At 37.8% G+C, this 12,171-nt stretch overlaps 1 protein-coding gene across 1 annotated transcript in view; it reads right to left on the bottom strand.

Moving 5' to 3' along the window:
- Gpr158 (G protein-coupled receptor 158) overlaps positions 1–12,171 on the bottom strand; it is a 462,978-nt gene that overhangs the window by 56,328 nt on the left and 394,479 nt on the right. The gene's annotated exons all lie outside the window — the stretch shown is intronic.

Raw genomic sequence — 12,171 nt, 5'->3', positions numbered from 1 at the left:
AATTGCATCTCTCCTGCTTCATTTGTTACCATCAGCAGGCCCCACATTTACATATTCAGCTCAAACACTCTCTTGATCCCAAAATCTGTATGCTCAATGGCATGTCGAAGACATATATATTCCCAGTTTGAATTCTCCCTCACTCTTTCCTTCAGTCCACTTGGCTGTGTATCTCCACGGATACTGTGGCTGAATTGTACAATGTACAATTGTACAACCTAGGAATTAACTTGGTATTTTCCTTTCATCCATACTCCAGCAATCAAATGGATCATCAAGGACTTTCTTCAGTTTCTTTCTTTCTTCAGTTCCTCCTATTTTTCTCCATCTTCACTGCCTCTATATAGCAGTATTCTTTAATTTGCTCCTATAGCAATGTCTTAACTTTCCTTACTGGTCTTGGCTCTCTATAATCCACAGCATAAACTGAAGGTGCATAGTTTATATCTTCCTTCTGGTCAGGGTCTCCTATTTATAGTTCTTTTATGGCTCCTTACCCAAATCCTAGCTCCTTTCTCTTATGAGATCTCTGAATGGTGGCTACTTTTCATCAAGGAGTCATCTCTCTATTTTTTCCTTCGTAAGGCCCACCACTCCCTTTGGATGACACACAGGATCATCTATCTCAGCCATTATTTTTGACAGTATTTAGAAGGATGCAGGTGATTTTCCAAATAGATTTCCCATGCTTGCAAACTAAATCTTCACTTTTTATTATGATATGGCCAGAATTTAATACCTCTGGTAAAAGTGGATTTCAATTATTATGTTTGTATTTCATTGTGATTTTGCAAAATCTCTTTCATTTACAAAAAAAAAAAAAAAGGGTGTGTGTGTGTGAAACCTATTCCTTTAACTCCATCCATATAACTAGAGTAATCCAAACACCATGAAGGCTGCCTTTGGCATGAATTTCTACTAGTCACCTGGGAAATGAAGCAAATAAAAGGGTTTCAAGTCCTGCTGTCATTCTGTCATGTTGTCAGTGGTGACAAGTCCCCATGTTCATTTCATTTTTATCAATTTTTCAAAACTTCATTTTCAGAACCAAATGCTACCAATGTGGTCACTGAATGGATAAAAATAATAAAAGATCAAGGCTTCATCCCAGGGATACAGGGATGGTTGAATATATGGGAATAGTGGATTATGTTGATGAATTTCCATATATCAATCAATTAATTAATCAATCAATAGGTAAATGCATATGCATCAAATAGCAGAGCCTCATATTAAATATAGAAAATTCTAACAGAATTGAAGAGTAAACTAATTTGATAAAATGGAAATTTCTATGCAGACATTAACAAGAAAAGGGACTATGAGCAACATTATAAACCAACTCAGTGTATTCGACCCTCAGCTATATGCCCTGGGATACTTACAAATGCAGACCAACACAAAATCATAAGGTTTCAAAGGCTAGGCATGCCTGGTAGGTATGCATAGAATACGCAGCATAACAGAATACTTCCAAGAGCCAATGAATGATGACTGAGGACTGTTGGGGTGCACTTTGTGAAGGTTGTCTTTGTATTATTCAATTATTAATTTCCATACCAGTAGAGAGCTGAGTACCAACCAGATTTTGCTAAAGATAGACCTTCCTCACTCACTGATTCATTTGACAGCTGGCAGTAAAAGGATAGGCAGAATAGAGAAATAGGACTTGTGGGTTGAGAGAGGGGCTCTGGGAGAAGAATCTGTGCCAGAAAGATTTTTTAGCTTGATATGGAGGAAGTAGGACATGCTAAGGGAGGGGGAATGGGTCTGCATCACAGACGTTGACTAGAATACATGAGTATATTAAGTTAGACAAGCTATCTAGGAGGTAGCCAAAGCTAAGACCTGAAGTTTAAAAAAAACTTGATAGGTCTCTGCATCATTATGCCACAGCTGACAGAAACAAGAAAGTCCAGCAATGTAGGATGAACAAAATAAATCCTAGCAGCGTTAACACCACTGAAATCATACAAAGTACCATCTCAGGCACCGTGGATTAAATTAGAAATTAATAAAGAAAATGGATCTGTAAAATCTGTGAAAATTAAAAAAACAAACAAACAACTCTTAGCCAATGGGCTAAGGAAGAAATAACAAGGACACTTAGAAAATATTTTGTGATGAATGAACAAAAACTCAACACATCAAAACTTGAGAGCAACAGCAAATGTGAAGACTGTGGAGAAATTTATAGTTGCAAATGATAATTGTATAATAAAAATGAAAAAAATCTAAATTTCAACTGTAAGGAAATCAAGACCAAACTGAATCCAAAGCAGCTGAAGGAAAGCAATAACTGGAGCGGAAACAGTGAAAAGGGAGAACATAAAACAACAAAGACATTCAATAAACAGAGATACTCAATAAACAGAGACATTCAATAAACAGAGACACTCAATAAACAGAGATACTCAATAAACAGAGACACTCAGTAAACAGACACCCAATAAACTGAAGTGTTTATTTTATTTTATTTTTTTTATTAGGTATTTTCCTTGTTTACATTTTCAATGCTATCCCAAAGGTCCCCCATACCCACCCCCCTAATCCCCTACCCACCCACTGCCCCTTTTTGGCCCTGGCGTTCCCCTGTACTGGGGCATATAAAGTTTGCAAGTCCAATGGGCCTCTCTTTGCAGTGATGACTGACTAGGCCATCTTTTGATACATATGCAGCTAAAGACAAGAGCTCCCGGGTACTGGTTAGTTCATATTGTTGTTCCACCTATAGGGTTGCAGTTCCCTTTAGCTCCTTGGGTAATTTCTCTAGCTCCTCCATTAGGGGCCGTGTGACCCATCCAATAGCTGACTGTGATCATCCACTTCTGTGTTTGCTAGGCCCCGGCGTAGTCTCACAAGAGAGAGCTATATCTGGGTCCTTTCAGCAAAATCTTGCTAGTGTATGCAATGGTGTCAGCATTTGGAAGCTGATTATGGGATGGATCCCTGCATATGGCAATCACTGAAGTGTTTATTTTTTAAATCAACAAAATTGACAAACTTTTAATTAGACAAAAACAAACAGAAAATAAGTCTAATTAGTCTCAGATAATGAGTGAAAGTGGATGCACCATAGGTCAGTTATTTCTCACTGATTAATCAGCAAAAATATTCTAAAAATATTATTTGATAACTTACAAATTTTAATATTTTACCACTTAATATGTCATGGTATTATATAACATGGTTTATATAAATTATAAAAACAAATTTATTACAAATGTTTGCTTAATAGAGCTATTTGAATGACTATTACAGTCTCAAAAGGGAAGCATTACATTGCATGATTTCATAGATGGCATCAAGAGGGGAATATTTTAGACTAACCAAATTAAGTAGAGTTTATCTGAGCAAGAATGATGTCAAAAAATTACAAGCTAGACTACAAACACAAAAATGTTCTAGAAAATCTTGACCAGCAAAGTGATCAGCAGTATTCCCAGGAAAATAGAACTGAGACAGAGAAAACAACAACAACATCATCATCAACAACAACAACAACAACCAATCTGCTAAAGTCTAGACAAGCAGCCAGTCAATTAGCTACACCTTACTGGCTGTTTACAGCCTGCTTAGCTAATACCTGTGGGGTCTTCTGCAGCTTGTTGAAGCTCCTGACTGAGGACCAGCTACGTTGGTTTGGTGTTGGTCCCAGTGGAGGAGTTGTCTCATAGCTTCTCAGAATGGTATTTAACAAGAGAAAGAATTTGAGCTGTCAGTATTTAAATGGATCTATTCTTGTAACTCAAGACTTAACTGAACAATCTGCTGAAAAACTTCACCTCTTCTCACATGGATGGATATATTTTATTTTATTTTATTTTATTTTATTTTATTTTATTTTATTTTATTTTATTTTATTTTGAGACAGAGTTTCTCTGTGTAACCCTGGCTGTCCTAGAACTCACTCTCTAGACCAGGCTGGCCTCAAACTCAGAAATCTGCCTGTCCTGCCTCTGCCTCTGCCTCTGCCTCTGCCTCTGCCTCTGCCTCTGCCTCTGCCTCTGCCTCTGCCTCTGCCTCTGCCTCTGCCTCTGCCTCTGCCTCTGCCTCTGCCTCTGCCTCTGCCTCTGCCTCTCTGCCTCTGCCTCTGCCTCTGCCTCTCTGCCTCTGCCTCTCTGCCTCTGCCTCTCTGCCTCTGCCTCTGCCTCTCTGCCTCTGCCTCTCTGCCTCTGCCTCTGCCTCTGCCTCTGCCTCTGCCTCTGCCTCTGCCTCTGCCTCTGCCTCTGCCTCTGCCTCTGCCTCTCTGCCTCTCTGCCTCTCTGCCTCTCTGCCTCTCTGCCTCTCTGCCTCTGCCTCTGCCTCTGCCTCTGCCTCTGCCTCTGCCTCTGCCTCTGCCTCTGCCTCTGCCTCTGCCTCTGCCTCTGCCTCTGCCTCTGCCTCTGCCTCTGCCTCTGCCTCCCAAGTGCTGGCATTAAAGATGTGGCACACTACCCGGCATGGGTGGATATCTTAAGGAAAAGAATTTTTAATGTTTTCAATTTATCCAGACTAAAGTGTGAAGGAAAATAACAGTTTGTATTTTCTTTTCTTTCTAAAGGCAATTTTGATCTATTGTAGTAGACCTAATGGTTTGCTTTCTCAGTCTCTATAAGAGAACTTACAGAAAAGATGGCTATCAGCCTACTAGGGAAACACAGAAAGATGACACTTTTTTTTTTTTGGTGAGAATAAGCCTGCTATTTAACAAGTGTGCCTGCACTAGTAAAGATCATTTCCATACAAACACTTTTTATGTTATTATTCTCGTACTGAAGAAGTTTTAACAAGCAATATTTTTTAACTAGAAATTAATCTTTGCATTTATCTAAGCCTTAATCCTCAGTAAAATACACAGGGAACATGAACTAGCAGAAAGAGCATGCTTTCATAGAACATGGGAACAATCTTGGTGTGAATATGTAACAATTGCTGGGGTTAGTAATGCTTCCAGCTGATCAGGGGTTATTGATGTTGACACAGAAGATCTTTCATTGGTAGCTAATGAAGCTTTTAGAAATTAGTTATAAAGTGCCACTGTGCTCTTAGATATTGAGATTGTTTGATTTACAGTTCTGTGTAGCAAATTCACTGTAACAAATACTCATCTATTGAGATCCAAGTTAATTCCTCTATTGAAGATATAATACATGATAAGAGTAAAATCTAGGAATGTGTGAACAGATAAGGAGATGAAAACCATCTATACTTTAACTAGTTATGTAGAAACACAATCAGAGCTTGGGTGAATTTTATCCCCTATGCATTCACATTTTATAAAATTATTTAAAGTCTCTCTTGCCTTCTTCATTTGTAATATTATGAATACTGCCATAAAATACTCTGCTTTTGTAGATGGAATGATCACTGGTAGCACACAATGTTCAATCTAACTATTTTTAATTGATATTTTAATGACTATAGTATTTAAAGATTAGTTATATCCCAAATGCTGTTCCTCCAAGAAACCCACTCACAGAGTTCCTAACACCATCCCTTTCTCCTCTGAGAAGGTGCCCCTACTAGGTATTCCCCCACCTCGGCACATCCAATGACTATTCTTATGGCTAAATCTTTGGGCATACCTCTGATTCTGAATTTAGATTTTGGATATACACTTAATTTTGATATTATATTTTGGACATACCTGTAAGACTGATTTTATATTTTAGCAAGTAAAATCACTAAGTTTTTCTCTATTTTTTAAATACACATGATAAAATATACTTGGATTGTACTTGCTCTTTAGCATTTCCTTTAGTGTGGTCACAGGTGTCTTGTCTGAGTGAACATCTGCTTTTCTGGCAATTACATGTTTTAGCAAAACATCTTTCCAGCTGAAAACCAATACACTAGAATGTATTTTCTCTGCTTTAATTATTGCTTTTTTGAACATTTTCTATGAATAAAGGTCAGTTGCATATTAACTTTGGAAAAGTGTATGTATGTTTAGTTCTCATCTTAAAAATTAGGTTGTGCTTTAATTGCTGAATTATAATTTCTTTTGTTTTCTGGATTCCAGGTGTTTATAACAAACATTATTTCAAATATTTTCTCTCATTCTTAGGTGTTCTTTTTACTTTGTTTATAGTGTTCTCTGATGCACAAACAGTGGGTGTAATGGATGTCTGGGTGTATATGCGCATATGTACATATTCACAGAGACCAGAAATTTACAGTAGGCTGTCCTCTTCAATTACTGCTAACTTTACTTGGTGAGAAAGACTGCCTTTTCATAATACCCTTACATGACAGGATAGAGGAAGGTTTGCTTTCTCAGTACCTACTTTGGAAAACAGTTATTGAATAAAAAGATTCCACTTTTTATTCTTCCACAGGGAATGTACTTCCAAAGGTAATGTTAAATAGTCCAACTTTATGTCAAATTTTTGTGCAACAGTCATTAGAAATAAGTAATTTCTTCAATCTATCACTTATCATTATATGGATGACATTTTGTTGACTGATTAAGATAAAAACGTTTTAGACAATATGTTTAAGAAAATACACAGAATTCTGCCATGCTGGGGGTTACAGATTTCCCCAGAAAAAAAATACAAAGAAGAGATTCACTAAATTACTTAGACTACAAAATTATTCAACGAAAAATTCAACCACAAAAGGTACAGATCCATATGGATCAATTGCAAACTCACCAATTTTCAAAAATTAATAGGAGATATTAACTGGCTGAGGCCTACAATTGGATTAAGCGATTAAGCATATAGGAATTAAGTAATTTGTTTCAAACATTACAGAGATTCAAATCTACACAGTACAAAATGTTTAACAGTTGAAGCAGAAAAAATAAGAGTTAAACTCTTTTTTTTTTAATATTTATTTATTTATTATATGTAAGTACATTGTAGCTGTCTTCAGACACTCCAGAAGAGGAAGTTAGATCTCGTTATGGATGGTTGTGAGCCACCATGTGGTTGCTGGGATTTGAACTCTGGACCTTCGGAAGAGCAGTCGGGTGCTCTAACCCACTGAGCCATCTCACCAGCCCAAGAGTTAAACTCTTATAGAACAAAAACTGTAAGATGCATGTGTTGTTCAAATTGATCCCAGTTCATAAATTTTCTTAATGTTGATTAAAAAAAGGGAACATCAGCAGCTGAAAGACTGCTATCAAAAAACTGAGGAACTAGGGCCATCCAAAATACTATAAGGATATGTTGACATTAAAATGAAATTCTGCAATAATTTTAAGATGGGGATGTGGTTATGCTTATATATCTACAGGGAATGAAAAAAATGTAACAAAAATTTTTTATCAACAAAATTTATAAAAATTAGACCTGACCAGGGAAAACCTCTTACCAGTTGAGATATGGATGTCTTCACAAAACAACTAGCCCAGGCGATTCACTCTCACAGACTGTCTCAGTAACTGACTTCTCCAAAATATGCAACCAGATCAATTTTAAAAGGGCTAGCCCAACTGATTGGTCACACACACGCTGTACAACACATATACTGGACAGACAACACAGACACTGGATAGACACAAAGACTGGGCAACAAATGCTACAGCTAGCTTTTTCCAGATTAACCATTTTTCCTGCTTGGGTCCAAAGAGAAATTCTTTGCCCCAATTTACCAGGAAACAATTATAAGACCATCAACCCAAGTTGGGATGGATAGTTTTGGTCATTTTATACGTTATGGTTGTTATCCTCTAGGATGGTAGGTTGTTATTGGATATGATCAGGGATTGATAAAAATCTAAAACTGTTTTGTTTAGTTATTGTATAGTGATAGAAATTTTATGTTGTTTTGTTTAATTGTTGTACACTGGTAAGAACTTCAGGTTGTCTTGTTTAAACATTTGTTTGAATAAGTGTTTTGTTTGAATATTGATAGAAATTTAAGGTTGTTTTGTCACACTATATGGTACATATGTCATTTGTTTAAAATGTGATATAAAGTTCTAGTTCTTACAATTATTTCTATTGTGTATAGATTGTTAATATTAGAGAAACGGACAATATTTTTAAAAAGAAAGGGAGATATGAAGTGAGAATTTCTAGTTTCATTGGAGAATCAGTTGTGGCATGTGATGTTTTTCTGGAAATTATCATATAAGAGGATGTTTTGCTGAAGCAGAACTGTGGTGTTTTTCTGGAAGCTGCCTGCTGAAAGGGCATGTGATATTTTGCTGAAGTAGATGCTTAAGAGGACACATGATGTTTGGCAAGAGTATATTTATAACCCAATAGACAGTCAATCATGTTGAATTGGTCTGCTTTGCAACTCTTTGCTGGTCTTCATTAGGCTTTGCTGATGCTGGTCGTCACTGACAATGCTCTTGCATTGGTTTGCCTTGCTTTTTTAGCTGATCTTCATTTGTTGTGACTTCACAGAGAGAAATGCACCAAAGAACTTCCAGTGGTATTTTGGAAGCTTCTTGCCGCTTCTTCAGACTCATGCCAATTGGCAGAGCGTTGCAGTCTCTTCTGGATTGAGCCACTGCCACTGATTCATGTTTGGTGTTTGCTGAGTGGACTGAACTGCCATTGTTGATTTGAGTGAACTGGACAACTGACAATGGAGATTGGAGTCACCCAAAACAACTATTTCTAAACCAGCCCACAACCCCCATTTCCTACTAACATTTCATTTCCTCTACCTCAGTTGGGTAGCAAGACAGAAAGGAGGTGAAAGTGTTAAAAACCATAATTAAAGTAGGCTTTGAAAAATCTGAGCCTATAGAGCCTATATGGGCCATTCCTGTTGTTTACATGGATGTTGGAGATCCAAACTCGGGTCTTCATGTTTATGTAGCAAGCACTTTACCTACAGAGCCATCTGCCTAGCTTTCAAAAACTTACAAATTTGAAGTTCAATATTTTTCTTATTACTTATGCTTTTGCTATCAACCCAACAATATTAATGACTATGCCCATATGTCCTTCTAAGTGTCATATAAAGTTACTTCTTATATTTGGGTATTTGACTCATTTGGAATTAATTCTTGCACATGGTGTCAAGTAGAGTGAGTTATAGCTTCATTCTTTTATGGGGTTATCCTTCTGCCTCACACATAGATTACTAATTTTCCAGTAGCATTAGTATAAGGACTCTCTACATCTCATTACCTTTCTCCATTCATAAAATATTGGTTGATAATTTAGCTTCTATCTCTCACTTCTATTTCACATCTGTTTTCTTATTATAACACTGCATTCCCTCATTGCTATTGACTTAGAGAAAATTCTTTAAAGGATTTTTTTCTGTCAAAAATATGTGTATAGGTGCTTTGCTGGATATCTGTCTGTGTGCCATGTGCATGCAGTGCCCAAGGAGGCCAGAAGTGACCATCAGACAGCTGATCTCTGGTACAGAATTTATAGATGATTGAGAATTGCCAAGTGGGTGCTGGGATTTAAGGCCAGGTCTTCTAGGGAAAGTGGCCAACATTCAAAACCTATGAACCCTCTCTTCAGCTCCTTTGTTTTGTTTTTTTGTTTTTTTGTTTTTTTTTTTTTTGTGTGTGTGTGTGTGTAGAATCTGAATGTATTTGTCAGGTCGAGCATCAGACTTTTTATAGTACAGAGAATACAAGGGGTTGGAAGTCACATCAGGCAAGGTACATTGAAGTTTACCAGATACAAAACGAAGGAACGACTTCAAAAGGAATTGCAGGAACCAGGTAAATGTTTACAATAAAGATAAGCAGTCCTGCCTAGGATCAGCCTAATGACAGGCAAGAATTTCACACTTTAGTGTTAATAGCACCAGGGGGTTCTGCTCTTGGCAGGCCTCAAGAATAATGCAATGTCACAGACCCCTAAATTCCTAGGCCTTGCTAAATTCTTATCTTATCTGGAGAATCTCCATTTGTCAGGAGAGTGTACCAACTTTTCAGCTCCTTTGAAAAGAGCACTGACATGCACAAAAATGGACTCCTCCAAATTTGTTGTTTTGCAAGATTGTTTTGTTCATTTGTTGAATTTTGCGTTTCTATAGGGAGTTTAGGATCAGTTTGTTAAATTCTTATTAAACAAACAAAGGATGCCTGGGATATTTGAAAGAGATTGGACTTAGTGAGGGATGTATTGCCATCTTAACAGTGCTGTCTTCAAAACAACTAATATGATCATCTCTCCACTTATTTGAATCTTAGTTTCTTACAATGGTCTATTATAGTTTCTATACATCTCCTTGCAGTGTTACCCAAATTTATTTCTGCAAACTTACATTATCCTACTTTAATATGAATTTTCTTCTTGCTTTGAGGTTCTGTTTGTTTATTGCTCATGTGTAGAAATAGAATTGATTTTGTATATTGAACTTGCCTCCTTTAACATTGGAGACTCATTTAGTAGTTCTGAGAGCCTCTCTCAGTAGACTTTAAGGGTTTTTTTCTGTTTTTTTGTTTGTTTGTTTGTTTGTTTGGTTTGGTTTGGTTTGGTTTGGTTTGTTTGTTTGTTTTTTTAACAGAGAACCATGCCATCTGCAAAAGATATAGTTTTATTTCTTCCTTCCTACTATGAAACCATTATTTCTTTCTGTGACCTATGTGTCCAGGTAACACTTTCAAAAAACATTGAATCTTTCTCTTTCTCCTGGCCTTAAGAGGTAACTCTTCAGTCTACTACTGTTAAAAATAATGTCAGCTGTAAGGTTTTGTACATGACATTATCTCTCTGAATTTTCTTTTTTTTTTAATGTAATTACATTTTTTATTGGATATTTTCTTTATTTACATTTCAAATGTTTTCCTTTTTCCAGGTCTCCCCTTCAGAAACCCCCTATCCCACTCTGCCTTCCCCCTGACTCTATGAGGTTGCACTCCCACCCACCCACATACTCCTTTCTTCCTGCCCTGAATACCCACAGGCCCAAGGGCCTGTCCTCCCACTGATGTTCCAACAAGGCTATCCTCTGCCACATATTCAACCGGAGTCATGGGTCTCTCCATGTGTGTTCTTTGGTTGCTTGTGCTGTCCCATGGAGCTCCCGGGGTTCTGGCCTAGTTGACACAGTTGCTCCCTCCATGGGCCTGCAAAACCCCTCTGCTCCTTCAGTCCTTTCCCCAGCTACTCCATCGGGTACCCTGAACTCAGTTCAATGGTGCAAGCATTGAACAACCACTTCTTCATTTGTCAGGCTCTGGCAGAGCCTCTCAGGAGACAGTCATATCAGCCAGCACTTCCTGGCATCCACAATAGCATCCAGGTTTGGTTACTGAATATGTGATAGCTAATATCTTATAATCAGTGAGTCCATACCATGTGTGTTCTTTTGTGAATGAGATACCACACTCAGAATGATATTTTCAAGTTCCATCCATTTGCCTGCAAATTTCATGAAGTCATTATTTTAAATAGCTATGTAGTATTTCATTGTGTAAATGTACCACATTTTGTATCCATTCCTCTATTGAGGGACATCTGGGTCCTTTTTTTTTTTTTTTTTTTAATTTTTTTATTAGGTATTTAGCTCATTTACATTTCCAATGCTATACCAAAAGTCCCCCATATCCACCCACCCCCACTCCCCTACCCACCCACTCCCCCTTTTTGGCCCTGGCATTCCCCTGTACTGGGGCATATAAAGTTTGCGTGTCCAATGGGACTCTCTTTCCAGTGATGGCCGACTAGGTCATCTTTTGATACATATGCAGCTAGAGTCAAGAGCTCCGGGGTACTGGTTAGTTCATAATGTTGTTCCACCTATAGGGTTGCAGATCCCTTTAGCTCCTTGGGTACTTTCTCTAGCTCCTCCATTGGGAGCCCTGTGATCCATCCATTAGCTGACTGTGAGCATCCACTTCTGTGTTTGCTAGGCCCCGGCATAGTCTCACAAGAGACAGCTACATCTGGGTCCTTTCGATAAAATCTTGCTAGTGTATGCAATGGTGTCAGAGTTTGGATGCTGATTATGGGGTGGATCCCTGGATATGGCAGTCTCTACATGGTCCATCCTTTCATCTCGGCTCCAAACTTTGTCTCTGTAACTCCTTCCAAGGGTGTTTTGTTCCCACTTCTAAGGAGGGGCAAAGTGTCCACACTTCAGTTTTCATTTTTCTTGAGTTTCATGTGTTTAGGAAATTGTATCTTATATCTTGGGTATCCTAAGTTTTGGGCTAATATCCACTTATCAGTGAGTACATATTGTGTGAGTTCCTTTGTGAATGTGTTACCTCACTCAGGATGATGCCCTCCAGGTCCATCCATTTGG

This window comes from Mus musculus, chromosome 2 (genome assembly GCF_000001635.26).
Source record: "Mus musculus strain C57BL/6J chromosome 2, GRCm38.p6 C57BL/6J".
Classification (NCBI taxonomy): domain Eukaryota; kingdom Metazoa; phylum Chordata; class Mammalia; order Rodentia; family Muridae; genus Mus; species Mus musculus.
This window is presented reverse-complemented; position numbering and strand designations above follow the sequence as displayed.